The following is a 17367-nucleotide window of genomic DNA, read 5'->3' as shown; positions in this document are numbered from 1 at the left end:
CGACAAAAATTGTTACAAGTGCCTGCGCAAAGCCTTCACTGTCAATCAGAAATGTATTCCTGCATCTGCCTGCCAGCTGGAAATCTTTGCCAGTGGGTGTGTGGGTGTGCATAGGTTACCTGCCCCTCCCCTGTGAAGCATAGGTTACTGTAGCCTACAGACAACATTACAAGTGTTCAGAAATTAGGGAGAGATGTTTCATTAGAGAAGAACAGATTCACTTTAACGTTCGTTAAGGATACTATAGTCATGTTTCACATTGGATTTATTAACTACAAAAAGGTAAGACGTGTTTTTAATTCTAGTGCTGCTCTGGACACAAGCTTATTAGCTAGCTAGCTGGTCCAACATCAAACCAACTCGAAGGTTCAAAGGCATTCAAAGTTCCTCCATAAAAGTCACTCCTCCGTAGGTATAATTCTATGGGCCTAATTCAGATAATGCATGTCATAACAAGATGCCCAGTGCTTCAAGGCAAGCTTTCTCAATTCTCTCTCCTCACCCGCAAAATTTCAGTTACATCACACCCTACACTGACTGGCAGCACAGTGAGTGTCTTTCATTATGATTCAACGATGCTGTTACGGCAAAATACAACTTTCCTATACAGACTAAACCGCTTACCCATCTATTTCAGAAAGGAACAATAAAAAAACAATACTTTGTCCCCTGTTAGAACAGGTTCAGAACTTTAATTTGCTGGTGTGAATATTGGAACCGAATTTAAAAAAAAAAATGGTTTCGTTCAGAATGAAAACTATTGGAAAATGATTTATGTTCCATCCCGTGGTGTGGACCATGATAATTCCTTAGTGATGTCTGACACAGAGGAACTTGAAGCTCTCGACTCACTCCACTACAGCCCCATCGATCAGCTCCTTTGTCTTGCTCAGATTGCGGGAGAAGTTGTAGTCCTGGCACTGCCAGATCTCTGACCTCCTCCCTATAGGCTGCCTCATCGTCGTCGGTGATCACGACCACAGTCGTGTTGTCAGCAAACTTGACGATGGTGTTGGAGTCGCCCCCGTGTTGATGGTAGGCATGGTGGATGGGTTGTTGCCTACCCTCAACGCCTGGGGGCAGCCATCAGGAAGGCCAGGATCCAGTCGCAGAGGGAGTTGTTCAGTCCCAGAGCTCGGAGGGGATTATGACGTTGAAGGCTGAGCTGTCGTCAATGATCCATATTCTTACATTGGCATTCATTTTGTCCAGGTGGGTGCATGCAGTGTGGGGTGCAATAGAGATCGTGAAATTTGTGGACCTGTTGGGACAGTATATGAATTTGAGTGGGTCCAGTGTGTTTGGGGTGGTGGTGTTGTACATGTGACATTCAAATTTGAAACTGATGTGAGCAATGAAAAGCCTTTTAAAACATTTCATGGCATAGTGAGTCATTCAGGCAGGTTACCTTGACATTCTTGGGCACAGGGACTATGGTGGTATGCTAGAAACAAGTTGGTATTACAGACTGGATTAGGGATTAGGTTGAAAATGTCAGTGAAGACACTTTCCATCTGGCCCCGCGGCCTTGCGAACGTTGACCCGTTTGAAAAGGACTTACATCGGCTACAGAGAGCGAGACCACATGGTCAGTGAGTGTTTGAGAAGGAACTAGAGGAGCGAGAGATGTGGTTCTCTGAGTGTGAGACTATATGTATATATCTATAGGCACTTTAACCAAAGTGGCATTTCACTGCCCCTCTTTCCTCTCCAGCCAAGAGTAGACAACAGGTATTGCAAGTACTTCATCTCAGATAATCCTGCAGCTCACCCTTCCTCCTCCAAAAAAAAGGAAAAAGGTGTTCAATTAGTTAAACTAAGTATATTAATTCTAAATTGTACATAATATACTCAGTACGCACATACCACAACATTACCCTGCTGTTTACATAAAGCACATGTATTACACCACCTCCGTCATTTAAAGGGCTATATCCCCTCACTATGGGCAGAGGAAATGTAAACTCCGTGGTATGGTAGATAAACATATTGCAGGCACACACACGAGGAGGAAGGCTGCAGACTTCCTGTGTTTTCCCAATGGCAAAGATGGCCAATCTTGTTAAGGAGGGCGTGACCCTGGGCAGCCCAGGAAAACATGCCAGAGTTTAGTTGTGTGTTTTTTTGTCTGTCTGTTCACTACACAGTGACACTCAGGATGGAACACGTCAACCACCTTTAAGGGACTGGATAAATTCACAGAAAGAGAGCGATGAAATGGTCGTAATCAAATATACTGCACGCAGTCACACACACACACAGTCCATTCTGAGTTTCTCCAGAATAGGGTTTGGAAATGGACAGCTAAACATGTCAAACAAACAAGCAGACACACACACACACCGCAAAAAAAAACCTACAAGCGGCAGACTCACGCTCATTCCAGGAACTGTGTGGCTGTAGCAGTACTGATACGATCTTGTAGTCTGGAGAGTCAATGTTTAACTGACTGGATGGATTCATAGGGATCTGGGCTTATCAAAGCTCTCACATCACATGACCCAATACATCCAAGAGCTGTGTGTTCCTCAGTCTGTCAGTGTCTTCTTTTATGTGTGTGTCTGAATGAGTATACGGTTCATTGCCATCTGTGCGTCTGTGTCAGTCTCGGCCTGTATCGCTCTACCAGGAAACCCTGATGCTAAACGCTAACCAAAACGCCAAACCCCTAGCAACACAGCCCACAAATCAAATGTTATATTTGTCACATGCTTTGTAAACAGTTGTAGATGAACAGTGAAATGCTTACTTATGAGACCTTCCCAACAATGCAGAGAAATATATAGAAAACAATAACAAGGAATAAATACATAATGAGTAATGATAACTTGGCTATATACACTGGTACCAGTACTGAGTCAATGTGCAGGGGAATAAGGTCATTTTGGTAGACTTGTACATATATGTACGGGTAAAGTTACTAGGCAACAGGATAGATAGACAGTAAGAGCAACGGATGTGATGAGTCAAAATAATTAGTGCAAAAAGGGTGAATGTTGATAGTCCTGGTAGCTAGTGATTTAACTAACTACACAAAACTAAAATAAAATGCAACATTATTCCCATGAGCTGAAATAAAAGATCCCAGACATTTTCCATACCCACAAAAAGCTTATTTAACATTTGTTTACATCCCTTTTAGTGAGCATTTTTCCTTTGACAAAATAATCCATCCCACCTGACAGGTGTGGCATATCTAGGAGCTGATTAAACAGTATGATCACTAAACAGGTGCAGTTGGTGCTGGGGACAATAAAAGACCACTAAAATGTGCAGTTGTCACACAACACAATGCCACAGATGTCTTCAAGTTGAGGGAACGTTCAATTGGCATGCTGACTGCAGGAATGTCCACCAGAGCTGTTGGCAGAGATTTTAATGTTAATTTCTCTACCATAAGCCACCTCCAATGTCGTTTTAGAGAATTTGCCAGTACGTCCAGCCGGCTTCACAGCCGTAGACCACATGTAACCATGCCAGCCCAGGACCTCCACATCCAGCTTCTTCACCTGCAGGATCGTCTGAGACCAGCCACCCGGACAACTGATGAAACTGTGGTTTTGCACAACCGAATAATTTCTGCCCAAGCTGTCAGAAACCGTCTCAGGGAAGCTCATCTGCATGCTCGTCGTCCTCTCCAAGGTCTTGACCAGACTGTAGTTCGGCGTCGTAACCGACTTCAGTGGGCAAATGCACACCTTCGATGGCCACTGGCATACGGGAGAAGTGTGCTCTTCACGGATGAATCCCGGTTTCAACTGTACTGGGCAGATGGCAGGCAACGTGTATAGCGTCGTGTGTGGGCAAGCAGTGATCTGATGTCAACATTGTGAACAGAGTACCCAATAGTGGTGGTGGGGTTATGGGGTCATGGACAATGAACACAATTGCATTTTATCAATGGCACATAGATACTGTGACGAATTCCTGAGGCCCATTGAGCGTGTCATTCATCCGATACCATCACTCCATGTTTCAGCATGATAATGCACAGCCCCATGTTGCAAGGATCTGTATTCAATTCCTGGAAACTGAAAATGTCCTAGTTCTTCCATGGCCTGCATACTCATCAGGCATGTCACCTATTGAGCATGTTTGGAATGCTCTGGATCGACAGGGTGTTCCAGTCAATGTCCAGCAACAGAGCCATTGAAGAGGAGTGGGACAACATTCCACAATCAACAGCCTGATCAACTCTGGGTGAAGGAGATGTGTCACGCTGCATGAGGCAAATGTTGTCACCCCAGATACTGACTGGTTTTCTGATCCCGCCCCGGAATCTGTGACCAACCTACGCATATCTGTATTGACAGTCATGTGAAATCAATAGATTAGGGTCTAATTATTTTTTTTTTCCTTATATGAACTGTAACTCAGTAAAATCTTAGAAATGTTATCATGTTGCTTTTATATTTATGTTCAGCATAATTAGCAGTCTTATGGCAGAGACACAGGGGTGCAGTTATTGATCCATTCCTGTAAAACAGCACACTACTACTAGAGAGGAGGAGACTAGAAATAGATCCACCGTACATCTAATCTGCCTGGAACCCCAGTAAAAAAAGGGGCATTGTTGTTCAAGCGTGCTTTGCAGGCTAAAATAACACTGGGCTCTTCACTGAATCAATGGCTAACTAGCGGGCAGGCTCATGGCGCTAGTCAAACAACGACAGCGTGACGTAGCACTATGCACAAAGCCGTGGTGGATGATGCAGTTCTGGGTGCTGCATCGGAGCTCTGAGCGTAGATGCTTACACAGACAGAAAGCCTTAACACACACCCAGTATACACTTCTTCAAAAATAGTCAGAAATAATCTAAGATAAACACTAATGCATATTTCTTGAGTTAAGTTTTTGCAGAGGAGTTCTTAGTCACTCAATTTTGCATCTGACAAAGATGTTTGGTGCAGTATTTCTCAAGTGAAAAAAATCTGCATGAGGACAAATCGTCTCTCGTTGAATGACAGGCACTTCCTTTAAGAATCCTTGCTGTTGACCAATCGCGGAAGAGGGAGGTCGTAGACTTTGGCTTGCCTCAAGAAAAAAGGTGCTCAAACAGTTCAAAGCAAACATAAATGTCACAAAATCTACTTTTTCTTAAATTAGGAACATTTTCTATAACTTTGACTTCAGAAATGTGGAGTAGATCTGGAGAAAAACCACAAATTGAATCACTTTTTAGATTAAGTTCACGGGGGTGTAGAATTTCCATAGGCACTAAGTAACAGCCCATTTTTCACCTTGTCTAGAGAACACTGCCTACATGACATGAAGACAGACCCGTATCAACTGACTAGATCTGAAGACCCACCAGCCAGAGACACACCACAACCTAATCTGCCACCTTTAAACAATTCCCAAACTGTTCCACTCTTATCACTGTACCAACACCACACTGGCAGCCTGGCTCAGTCAAACCCTTTCTACCACTTACCTTTCCCATCACACACCCCCTTCATCTCCTCCACCCATCCCCTCTGTGGTATGCAAGGAATGTAGATTCTGAGGGGTGAATCACACCCTCCCCACCCAACTCTGTCTCCCTCTCCACCTCCCCACTGACCCCACTCCCACTTCTTACCCATGTCCTGCTACCCCCTACCCTCAGAACTATACCACCCCCTTTCATTACATTACAAAATGGCACCCCCTGAGGTGCAGTGTCACCATCTCAACACTGTGGACTTGTCTTCTTATATCACCAGAGGCTGCTGAGGGGGAGAACAGCTCATCATAAAACAAGGCCTCAATACACACTCAGTGTTGATAGTACCTTCAAACCATGAGTGTCTCAGAGTACAATGATCCACTTACTGTTCTCAAGCGAGATCTGTTGTCCTTCCACCTGAGAGCCATTGGGGATCCATTCAAAATGCTGCACTTACAACAATCTCCATTGAGCATGTTTTAATCCAGAACTAGGCTTAATATCTAGGTCTGAGTTACGGTTATACATCTGATAACTGAGTCTCAGTTGAGCATGTTTTAAGACCAGAACTAGGCTTAATATCTAGGTCTGAGTTAGGGTTATACATCTGATAACTGAGTCTCAGTTGAGCATGCTTTAAGACCAGAACTAGGCTTAATATCTAGGTCTGAGTTAGGGTTATACATCTGATAACTGAGTCTCAGTTGAGCATGCTTTAAGACCAGAACTAGGCTTAATATCTAGGTCTGAGTTAGGGTTATACATCTGATAACTGAGTCTCAGTTGAGCATGCTTTAAGACCAGAACTAGGCTTAATATCTAGGTCTGAGTTAGGGTTATACATCTGATAACTGAGTCTCAGTTGAGCATGCTTTAAGACCAGAACTAGGCTTAATATCTAGGTCTGAGTTAGGGTTATACATCTGATAACTGAGTCTCAGTTGAGCATGTTTTAAACCAGGACTAGTCTAGGTCTGGGTCTGAGTTAGGGTTATACATCTGATAACTGAGTCTCAGTTGAGCATGTTTTAAACCAGGACTAGTCTAGGTCTGGGTCTGAGTTAGGGTTATACATCTGATAACTGAGTCTCAGTTGAGCATGTTTTAAACCAGGACTAGTCTAGGTCTGGGAAAACTGGCCCTAGTAGTTGTACTCTTCACATCCTCTCAGCAACAACTAGACAAGATGGTGCCGGCAGACATGGCAGCTCTGCTTCTAGCTCCTAAGCAACTTTAAACAAGCATTTCGCTACACCGCAATAACATCTGCTAAATATGTACAGTACCAGTCAAAAGTTTGGACAAACATACACATTGAAGGGTTTTTCTTTATTTTTACTATTTTCTGCCAAGAGTGTGCAAAGCTGTCATCAAGGCAAAGGATGGCTACTTTTAAGAATCTCAAATATATTTTGATTTGATTAACACTTGTTTACGACATGATTCCATAAGTAATTTCATAGTTGATGTCTTCCCTATTATTTTACAATGTAGAAAACAGTCAAAATAAAGAAAAACCCTTGAATGAGTAGGTAGAACCAATAACATCTGCTAAATATGTATGAACTCGGCCTCCCGGGTGGCACAGTGGTCTAAGGCACTGCATCTCAGTGCCCGCTGTGCCACCAGAGACTCTGGGTTGCGAGCCCAGGCTCTGTCGCAGCCGGCGGCAACCGGGAGGTCCATGGGGCGACGCACAATTGGCCTAGCGTCGTCCGGGTCAGGCCGGTAGGGATATTCTTGTCTCATTGCTCACTAGCGACTCCTGTGGCGGGCCGGGCGCAGTGCATGCTGACCAGGTCGCTAGGTGCAGTGTTTCCTTTGACACATTGGTGCGGCTGGCTTCCGGGTTGGATCCGCGATGTGTTAACTTCTTGAAACTCCCCATCCCGGATCCGGGTTTGTGACTAAAGCCTCAGGCTCATTAGCATAACGCAACGTTAACGATTTCTGAAAATCGCAAATAAAATGAAAATAATGCGTCTGCTCTCAAGCTTAGCCTTTTCTTAACAACACTGTCATCTCAGATTTTCAAAATATGCTTTTGAACCATAGAAATTGACTAATTTGTGTAAGAGTATGCAAAGCTAGCATAGCATTTTGAGTAGCATTTAGCACGCAACATTTTCACAAAAACCAGATAACCAAATAAATAAAATCATTTACCTTTGAAGAGCTTCTGATGTTTTCAATGAGGAGACTCTCAGTTACATACCAAATGTGCAGTTTTTCCTGAAAGCGTCTGTGTGTAGGAGAAATCGTTCCGTTTTCTACATTGCGTCTGGCTACCGAAACGAACCGAAAATTCAGTCACCTACAACGTAAAACTTTTTCCGGATTAACTACATAATATCGACCGAAACATGGCAAACGTTGTTTGGAATCAATCCTCAAGGTGTTTTTTCACATATCTCTTCATTGATATGCAGTTCGTGGAAGCTTGCTTTCCTCTCTGTATCCCATGGAAAAATACTGGCAGGTGACTTTTGCGCACCAATTTCGGCGCAGGACACCGGGCGGACACCTGGTAAATGTGGTCTCTTATGGTCAATCTTCCAATGATCTGCCTACAAATACGTCACAATGCTGCAGACACCTTGGGGAAACGACAGAAAGGGCAGGCTCATTCCTCTCGCATTCACAGCCATATAAGGAGACAATGGAAAACAGAGCCTCAAAAATCCTTGTCATTTCCTGGATGCCATCTCATCTTGGTTTTGCCTGAAGCTCACGTTCTAGGGCACGCACAGAGAATATCTTGGTATTTCTGGACACGTCAGAGTGTTTTCTTTCGAAAGCTATCAATTATATGCATAGTCAAGCATCTTATTGTGACAAAATATCTTGTTTAAAACGGGAACGTTTTTCATCCAAAAATGAAATAGCGCCCCCATAGATGTAAGAGGTTAAGAAGCAGTAAGCGCTCTCTCACACACGCTCTCTCTCTCACACACACACGCTCTCTCACACACACACGCTCTCTCACACACACACACACACACACACGCTCTCACACACACACACGCTCTCTCACACACACACACACACACGCTCTCTCACACACACACACACACGTTCTCTCACACACACACACACGCTCTCTCACACACACACACACACACACACACGCTCTCACACACACACGCTCTCTCACACACACACGCTCTCTCACACACACACGCTCTCTCACACACACACACGCTCTCTCACACACACACGCTCTCTCACACACACACGCTCTCACACACACACGCTCTCTCACACACACACGCTCTCTCACACACACACACTCACTCTCACACACGCTCTCTCACACACACACGCTCTCTCACACACACACGCTCTCACACACACACGCTCTCTCACACACACACGCTCTCTCACACACACGCTCTCTCACACACACGCTCTCTCACACACACGCTCTCTCACACACACGCTCTCTCTCTCACACACGCTCTCTCTCTCACACACACGCTCTCTCTCTCACACACACGCTCTCTCTCTCACACACACGCTCTCTCTCTCACACACACGCTCTCTCTCACACACACGCTCTCTCTCTCACACACACGCTCTCTCTCTCACACACGCTCTCTCTCACACACACGCTCTCTCTCACACACACGCTCTCTCTCACACACACGCTCTCTCTCTCACACACACGCTCTCTCTCACACACACGCTCTCTCTCACACACACGCTCTCTCACACACACACACACTCTCTCTCACACACACACACACGCTCTCTCACACACACACACACGCTCTCTCACACACACACACGCTCTCTCACACACACACACACACGCTCTCTCACACACACACACACACGCTCTCTCACACACACACACACACGCTCTCTCTCTCACACACGCTCTCTCTCTCACACACGCTCTCTCTCACACACGCTCTCTCTCACACACGCTCTCTCTCTCACACACACAAACACGCTCTCTCACACACACAAACACAGGAATGCAACATAGCACACATTACGCTCCCAAACACACAGGTCCTCAAGGGGGCTTTACAGAGGACCCTGCATCATCAAGGACTGGCCGTAAACAATAGACTGTCCATTACAAGCACAATACACAGCCACACTAGGACACTTATATTACAGCTCTATTACACACTTAAAGTCCATATATTTGAATGATCTAAGAGAACTGTGATGATGGTGTGAGAGGAATGTGTGTTTCACTCTTTACCTTAACCCCTGTTCTCCCAGGTGGGAAGGGGCTGTGTGTGAGGGGGATATAGTTGTCAGAGGAGCCCTGTTCTCCTCCCAGGTGGGAGGGGGCTGTGTGTGAGGGGGATATAGTTGTCAGAGTACCCCTGTTCTCCTCCCAGGTGGGAGGGGGCTGTGTGTGAGGGGGATATAGTTGTCAGAGTACCCCTGTTCTCCTCCCAGGTGGGAGGGGGCTGTGTGTGAGGGGGATATAGTTGTCAGAGTACCCCTGTTCTCCTCCCAGGTGGGAGGGGGCTGTGTGTGAGGGGGATATAGTTGTCAGAGTACCCCTGTTCTCCCAGGTGGGAGGGGGATATAGTTGTCAGAGGAGCCCTGTTCTCCTCCCAGGTGGGAGGGGACTGTGTGTGAGGGGGATATAGTTGTCAGAGGAGCCCTGTTCTCCTCCCAGGTGGGAGGGGGCTGTGTGTGAGGGGGATATAGTTGTCAGAGGAGCCCTGTTCTCCTCCCAGGTGGGAGGGGGCTGTGTGTGAGGGGGGTATAGTTGTCAGAGGAGCCCTGTTCTCCTCCCAGGTGGGAGGGGGCTGTGTGTGAGGGGGATATAGTTGTCAGAGTACCCCTGTTCTCCCAGATGGGAGGGGGCTGTGTGTGAGGGGGATATAGTTGTCAGAGGAGCCCTGTTCTCCTCCCAGGTGGGAGGGGGCTGTGTGTGAGGGGGATATAGTTGTCAGAGGAGCCCTGTTCTCCCAGGTGGGAGGGGGCTGTGTGTGAGGGGGATATAGTTGTCAGAGGAGCCCTGTTCTCCTCCCAGGTGGGAGGGGGCTGTGTGTGAGGGGGATATAGTTGTCAGAGGACCCCTGTTCTCCCAGGTGGGAGGGGCTGTGTGTGAGGGGGTATAGTTGTCAGAGGAGCCCTGTTCTCCTCCCAGGTGGGAGGGGGCTGTGTGTGAGGGGGATATAGTTGTCAGAGTACCCCTGTTCTCCCAGATGGGAGGGGGCTGTGTGTGAGGGGGATATAGTTGTCAGAGGAGCCCTGTTCTCCTCCCAGGTGGGAGGGGGCTGTGTGTGAGGGGGATATAGTTGTCAGAGGAGCCCTGTTCTCCCAGGTGGGAGGGGCTGTGTGTGAGGGGGATATAGTTGTCAGAGGAGCCCTGTTCTCCTCCCAGGTGGGAGGGGGCTGTGTGTGAGGGGGATATAGTTGTCAGAGGACCCCTGTTCTCCCAGGTGGGAGGGGGCTGTGTGTGAGGGGGGTATAGTTGTCAGAGGAGCCCTGTTCTCCTCCCAGGTGGGAGGGGGCTGTGTGTGAGGGGGATATAGTTGTCAGAGTACCCCTGTTCTCCCAGATGGGAGGGGGCTGTGTGTGAGGGGGATATAGTTGTCAGAGGAGCCCTGTTCTCCTCCCAGGTGGGAGGGGGCTGTGTGTGAGGGGGATATAGTTGTCAGAGGAGCCCTGTTCTCCCAGGTGGGAGGGGGCTGTGTGTGAGGGGGATATAGTTGTCAGAGGAGCCCTGTTCTCCTCCCAGGTGGGAGGGGGCTGTGTGTGAGGGGGATATAGTTGTCAGAGGACCCCTGTTCTCCCAGGTGGGAGGGGGCTGTGTGTGAGGGGGATATAGTTGTCAGAGTACCCCTGGGTGTTGTAAATCAGTTACCTTCTGCCTGCCTGACTGAACAAAAGTCTGACCCAGCCTAGGTCATGGTGCAACACACACACACACACACACGAGGGTGAGAAGGAGGAGTAGCAGACATTTCCATGATGTCTGCTCACCAGTGCACAAATACTAGCACAATATATTGTACATGTACATTAAAATCCACACGTGCACATTTTTGTGTCGGTGTCACACAACACACCTTACCTGTATGAGTGATGTACAGTATTTGGTTAAGAACAGCCAGAGGTCAGGTGGTAAACAACAGGCAGATGAGGGAGAGGAACTGCAGCCCAGACGGACCAAAGTGTCCAGGAAGGGTGGGTCCATCTATCTCTCAGCAGGGCAGGGGAGAGAAGGTAATGAGGTTTCTTCACCTTAATTAATACAACTAGAAAATATCCCATTGTCATCAACTGAAAATGTCCCTGACTGTACATACACAGAGTAGGTAGGCGGCAGGTAGCCTAGTGGTAAGAGCGTTGGGCCAGTAACCGGAAAGTCGCTGGTTCGAATACCCGAGCCGACAAGGTGAAAAAATATATTCGTGTGCCCTTGAACAAGGCACTACACCCTTATTTGGCTCCAGGGGTGCAGTACTACTATGGCTGACCCTGTAAAACGACACATTTCACTGCAACTATTTGGGTCACATATGACAGTATGTTCTGTAAGGTTCACTAAAACTACTTAAGGCGGCGTTGTCATGGTGAGTAGGGCAGTGTCACTCCCTCAAGTTACAGAGAAGTCTAAACCTCCAGGTCAGGACCACATCCCTCTTCTCTACCTCAGTCTGACCTTGACTGACAACTCAAACTGAATTCTTCCACTACTCTATGTTCACTACAGACTTCAGTCAGACTGCCATCGTTGAAGTCATTTGCAGTGATGTCAAAATGAGGAGTGTTGTACAAAACAAAGCCATTGGATCATCTAACCAGAGTATCAAAGTCAATGACGAATTTACAAAACAGAGCTTTACTCACAGGTGTCCTGGCTTTGGCCCAACCCATTTGTTTCTGTGACCACTCAAAATGATTAGAATGTGTCTGCATTCTAGAAATTGTCAGGGAGGTACTCAGTTTCAGACTCATTGTGAAGAATAAACTAACGTCCGTGGGCATAGCATTTGGCCAGAGCAGGGAGTTTGGGTAGCCCGGGAAAGTCTACCCCTCACCTCTCATCAAGCTCTTCTTCTCCAACTCTACTTGCCTCACTTCTCTTTCTCTACAGTATAGCCATCCAACCCCATTCTACACCAAGCAAACCTCAATCCAACCCCCATTCTATACTAACCCTCAATTCAAAACTAGATCTGTCTATGCCCATCTGCATCTTTCTTTCCTTCCATTGACCTATCAACCTTTCAACTTCTATTTCCTCTCTCCTTTACAAAACAAAGTAATTAGAGATCGACCGATTAATCGGAATGGCCGATTAATTAGGGCCAATTTCAAGTTTTCATTACAAATCGGAAATCTGTAATTTTGGGTGCCGATTTTGCCTATTTAAAAAAAAAAAATTAAAAAAAATACACCTTTATTTAATCTTTATTTAACTAGGCAAGTCAGTTAAGAACACATTCTTATTTTCAATGACGGCCTAGGAACGGTGGGTTAACTGCTTTGTTCAGGGGCAGAAGGACAGATTTTTACCTTGTCAGCTCAGGGATTCAATCTTGCAACCTTCCAGTTAACTAGTCCAATGCTCCAACCACCTGCCTCACGAGGAGCCTGCCTGTTACGTGAATGCAGTAAGAAGCCAAGGTAAGTTGCTAGTTAGCATTAAACTTAATCATAATCACTAGTTATAACTACACATGGTTGATGATATTACTAGTTCATCTAGCGTGTCCTGCGTTGCATATAATCGATGCAGTGTGCATTCACGAAAAAGGATTGTCATTGCTCCAACATGCACCTAACCATAAACACCAATGCCTTAAAATCAATACACAGAAGTATATATTTTTAACCTGCATATTTAGCTAAAAGAAATCCAGGTTAGCAGGCAATATTAACCAGGTGAAATTGTGTCACTTCTCTGATGAGTCAGGCGAACTAATTTGCCAGAATTTTACGTAATTATGACATAACATTGAAGGTTGTGCAATGTAACAGGAATATTTAGACTAATGGATGCCACTCGTTAGATAAAATACGGAACGGTTCCGTATTTCACTGAAAGAATAAACGTCTTGTTTGAGATGATAGTTTCCGGATTCAACCACATTAATGACCTAAGGCTCGCATTTCTGTGTTATGTTATAATTAAGTCTATGATTTGATAGAGCAGTCTGACTGTGCGATGGTAGGCACCAGCAGGCTCGTAAGCATTCATTCAAACAGCATTGCACTGTTTATGACTTCAAGCCTATCAACTCCCGAGATTTGGCTGGTGTAACCGATGTGATGTGAAATGGCTAGCTAGTTAGCGGGGTGTGCGCTAATAATGTTTCAAACGTCACTCGCTCTGAGACTTGGAGTAGTTATTCCCCTTGCTCTGCATGGGTAACGCTGCTTCGAGGGAGGCTGTTGTCGTTGCGTTCCTGATTCGAGCCCAGGTAGGAGCGAGGAGAGGTATGGATGCTATAGTGTTACACTGGCAATACTAAAGTGCCTATAAGAACATACAATAGTCAGGTATATGAAATACAAATGGTAGAGAGAGAAATAGTCCTATAATTCCTATAATAACTACAACCTAAAACTTCTTACCTGGGAATATTGAAGACTCATATGAAAGTTGGTGGTTCCTTTTAACATGTTCTCATGTTCTGAGCAAGTAACTGAAACGTTGGCTTTCTTACATAGCACATATTGCACTTTTTTCTCCTAAATTTTGTTTTTGCATTATTTAAACCAAAATTAACACGTTTCATTATTTATTTGAGGCTAAATTGATTTTATTGGTGTATTAAGTTAAAATACGTGTACATTCAGTATTGTTGTAATTGTAATTATTACTTTACATGTAAAAAAACAACAAAAACACATAGGTACCGTCTTTTTTTGTCCTCCAATAAATCGGTATCAGCGCTGAAAAATCTAAATCGGTCGACTTCTAAAACTAATGTATATTAACCACCCCTTCTATCCGCCTTTATTGTCTGCCTGCATAGCTGTACCTCTCCTTTCTGCCTCTTCCTTTCTCCCCGATGTTCATCGCTCCTCCTCCCTCCTCTCGGAATTCCTCTGCAGGTCTTGGCTTGTGAAGCAGGAAAGTGGATAATTCCACTTTCCTGGCTGTTCTCTTACTGGACATGTCATACTTCCTATATGTCTGCCTGTCCTGTATATGCTCATTAAAGCACCACTATATGTGTAATTATATTATATATATATATATTTTTTTTTTTTTTTTACACACACATACATACATACATATATATATATACATACATATATACATATACATATATACACATATACATACATATATACATATACACATATATTACACACACACATACATACATATATATTACACACACATATATACATACATATACATATACATACACATATATATATTACACATATAGTGGTGCTTTAATGAGCATATACAGGACAGGCAGACATATAGGAAGTATGACATGTCCAGTAAGAGAACAGCCGAGGAAATTAAGCCACAGAAGGTAGTTGGCTCGTGGGATACAACTGTTTGATGGGGCATGACACACACCCACCCCAAACATACACACACAGGAGCACAGCTGCTCACACACTGGCTTCCTTTCAGATTTCCAAGAGAATATTACACAAGCCATCAATGGCTGTGAGGGGTGATTCCATTTGACTGTGACAGCAGGAAGTGTGTGTGAACCAGTTAGGGAGCGAGGGGACAGTTGAGGGGGATGGTGGCAGCAGAATTTGCAGATGCAGGTGTCTCATTCCTTTAACAAGAACACTGACTACTGTACAAAACACACCCAACCTCAACTGTATTGTATAAACAGGCAGGTGGTGAGTACATTTACATGAAGAATACTTGACACATTGGAAAGACTTAACAAAAACACAGAAATACAATGCTATTTAGCCCAAAACGGAGAGTACACAGGAAAGCTTTGACTATGTACAGTCTCAGTGAGCATAGCCTTGCTATTAAGAAAGGCCGCTGAAGGCAGACCTGACTCTCAAGAGAAGACAGGCTATGTGCTCACTGCCCACAAAATGAGATGGAAACTGAGCACCGCTTCCTAACCTCCTGCCAAATGTATGACCATATTAGAGGCACAGATTTCCCTCAGATTACAGATAAAGAATTTGAAAACAAACCCGATTTTGATAAACTCCCATATCTACTGGGTGAAATACCAGTGTGCCATCACTGCAGCAAGATTTGTGACCTGTTGCCACAAGAAAAGGGCAAGCAAGTGAAGAAGAAACACCATTGCAATTACAACCTATATTTGTTTATTTATTTTCCCTTTTGTACTTTAGCTATTTGCATATCATTACAACACTGTATATAGACATGACAGTGTAATGTCTATTCTTTTGGAACTTCTGTGAGTGTAATGTTACCTGTTCTTTATTTCACTTTTGTATATCATCTACTTCACTTGCTTTGCAATGTTAACATGTTTCCCATGCCAGAAGAGGAGACACACACACACTGCAACTGGCTAATTTAAAGGTGTAGGAACCGTAGAAAACAAGTCCTTTTAGCCATCACTGTTCACTATGAGGAGATCAAAGTTCTCATGCGACGCAGATCTTTTAATAACTTTTACTCCGTCATTAAGTTTCTTAGGAGAGGCCTGGTTGTGGAGTAAATAGCAGGTTGTCTAAAGGGCTGCATTGTTAAGGAGACTGACGTCAGCAGCGTTATCAGTGCCCCCCCCACCCACCACCTCAGAGGGGGCTTGAGAACAGCCCCGCCCAACATGGGGCTGCCTGGCCAGCAGCCAGATTAAACATCTCTCCTCTGTTTCCCACAGGGTTAACAGACCAACTCAAAATAACATTATCCTTCAAGAGAGAACTAAATACAAGTCCAATTGATTAGTAGACACATTTCAATGAGAAGCTACAGTAAATACTTAACATTATCTGTATACAATCAGAGCTCCAAATGTCAACTTAATCATGACGTGTTCACCAATGATCCTCGCTTTCTGCACTATTGAACACAGTACAATCATGAGGCTACACACAAACCCTTTTAATAGTTTAATATTATCACTCACAGACAATTCAGATCTAACCTTTCTTTCCGATAAGTGCATTAAAGCTCTGAAATATAATTTGTTGGCCACCCTCTGGGAAAACTCTTAAAATAGTGTGTGTATGTAGAGCACAGCTACCAGAACAGTGTGTGTGTGTCTGTGTGCGTGTATGTGCTTGTGTACTGTATGTGGAAATAAGTCAAGTGTGTTTATTAAGTGTTTATGCAGACAAATTGTCCCCTCGGAGGAACAGAGTTCTCTCTCACATGACTGAGAGAAATGCTCCATTCATGGCTCTAGTCGCCACCACCTCTCCCCCAGACCCCGTGTGTTAGTGCTCCGGGGGCTGTGTGTGTGTGTGTGTGTTGTAATTTGCTCTCATAGCCACACTATAGTTGACACACACTCCTATTTGTGTCCCCGACGGTCCCCTGACCTGTGACATCATGGCTCCCTCGTCTCGTCCGGCTGGGATGCTTACTGACTTACTGTCACATGGTGCTTCGGTCCCAGCCAGGCACTGATTCACAAAACCAACACACACAGTCTGAATCCAATGATTATTTAGACAATAATAGAGCAATGGGATTTGTGTGTGGAGTGAGATGGTAAAGAAAGAAGAGAGAAACATGTCTTGAGGTGTAACACATGTCAATTCCGTTGTCTTATCTTGAATGGGAGTGAAACGGGTGTGTGGACCAAATCGACACATCTCAGTCATACAGTGAAGCTAAGTCACATACTGTTCATATCCACTTTAACCACTATAGAATATGCTGCCAAATCATTAGACCTGGCCTACTTTAAAATGCATTATTCAAAAACCACTCCACCATTTCCTGGTCGCTAAAATTAAAATAGTTTACCTAATTTCAGTATGTGACAAAACAACCAAGTATAATAATTGTGCCATCTTAACC

At 44.8% G+C, this 17367-nt stretch overlaps 1 protein-coding gene across 5 annotated transcripts in view; it reads right to left on the bottom strand.

Moving 5' to 3' along the window:
- Positions 1–17367, bottom strand: part of LOC135546622 (phosphatidylinositol 4,5-bisphosphate 3-kinase catalytic subunit beta isoform-like) — a 91429-nt gene that overhangs the window by 72146 nt on the left and 1916 nt on the right. The window contains exons 1-2 of one of the 5 annotated variants that reach the window (XM_064975196.1): positions 14277–14562; positions 11482–11604 (exon numbers count right to left, since the gene is read on the bottom strand). The exons of 2 other annotated variants lie outside the window; for them this stretch is intronic. The gene's annotated coding sequence lies outside the window, so the exon portion shown is untranslated. Of the gene's footprint in view, positions 1–852; positions 1262–1408; positions 3042–11481; positions 11605–14276; positions 14563–17367 lie in introns of those variants that run through there. 2 more of the 5 variants (XM_064975197.1, XM_064975195.1) reach the window with 2 other exon arrangements.

Source organism: Oncorhynchus masou, chromosome 9 (genome assembly GCF_036934945.1).
Source record: "Oncorhynchus masou masou isolate Uvic2021 chromosome 9, UVic_Omas_1.1, whole genome shotgun sequence".
Taxonomy (NCBI): Eukaryota; Metazoa; Chordata; class Actinopteri; order Salmoniformes; family Salmonidae; genus Oncorhynchus; species Oncorhynchus masou.
The sequence above is the reverse complement of the archived record's forward strand: the minus strand, read 5'-3'. Positions and strand labels throughout refer to the sequence as shown.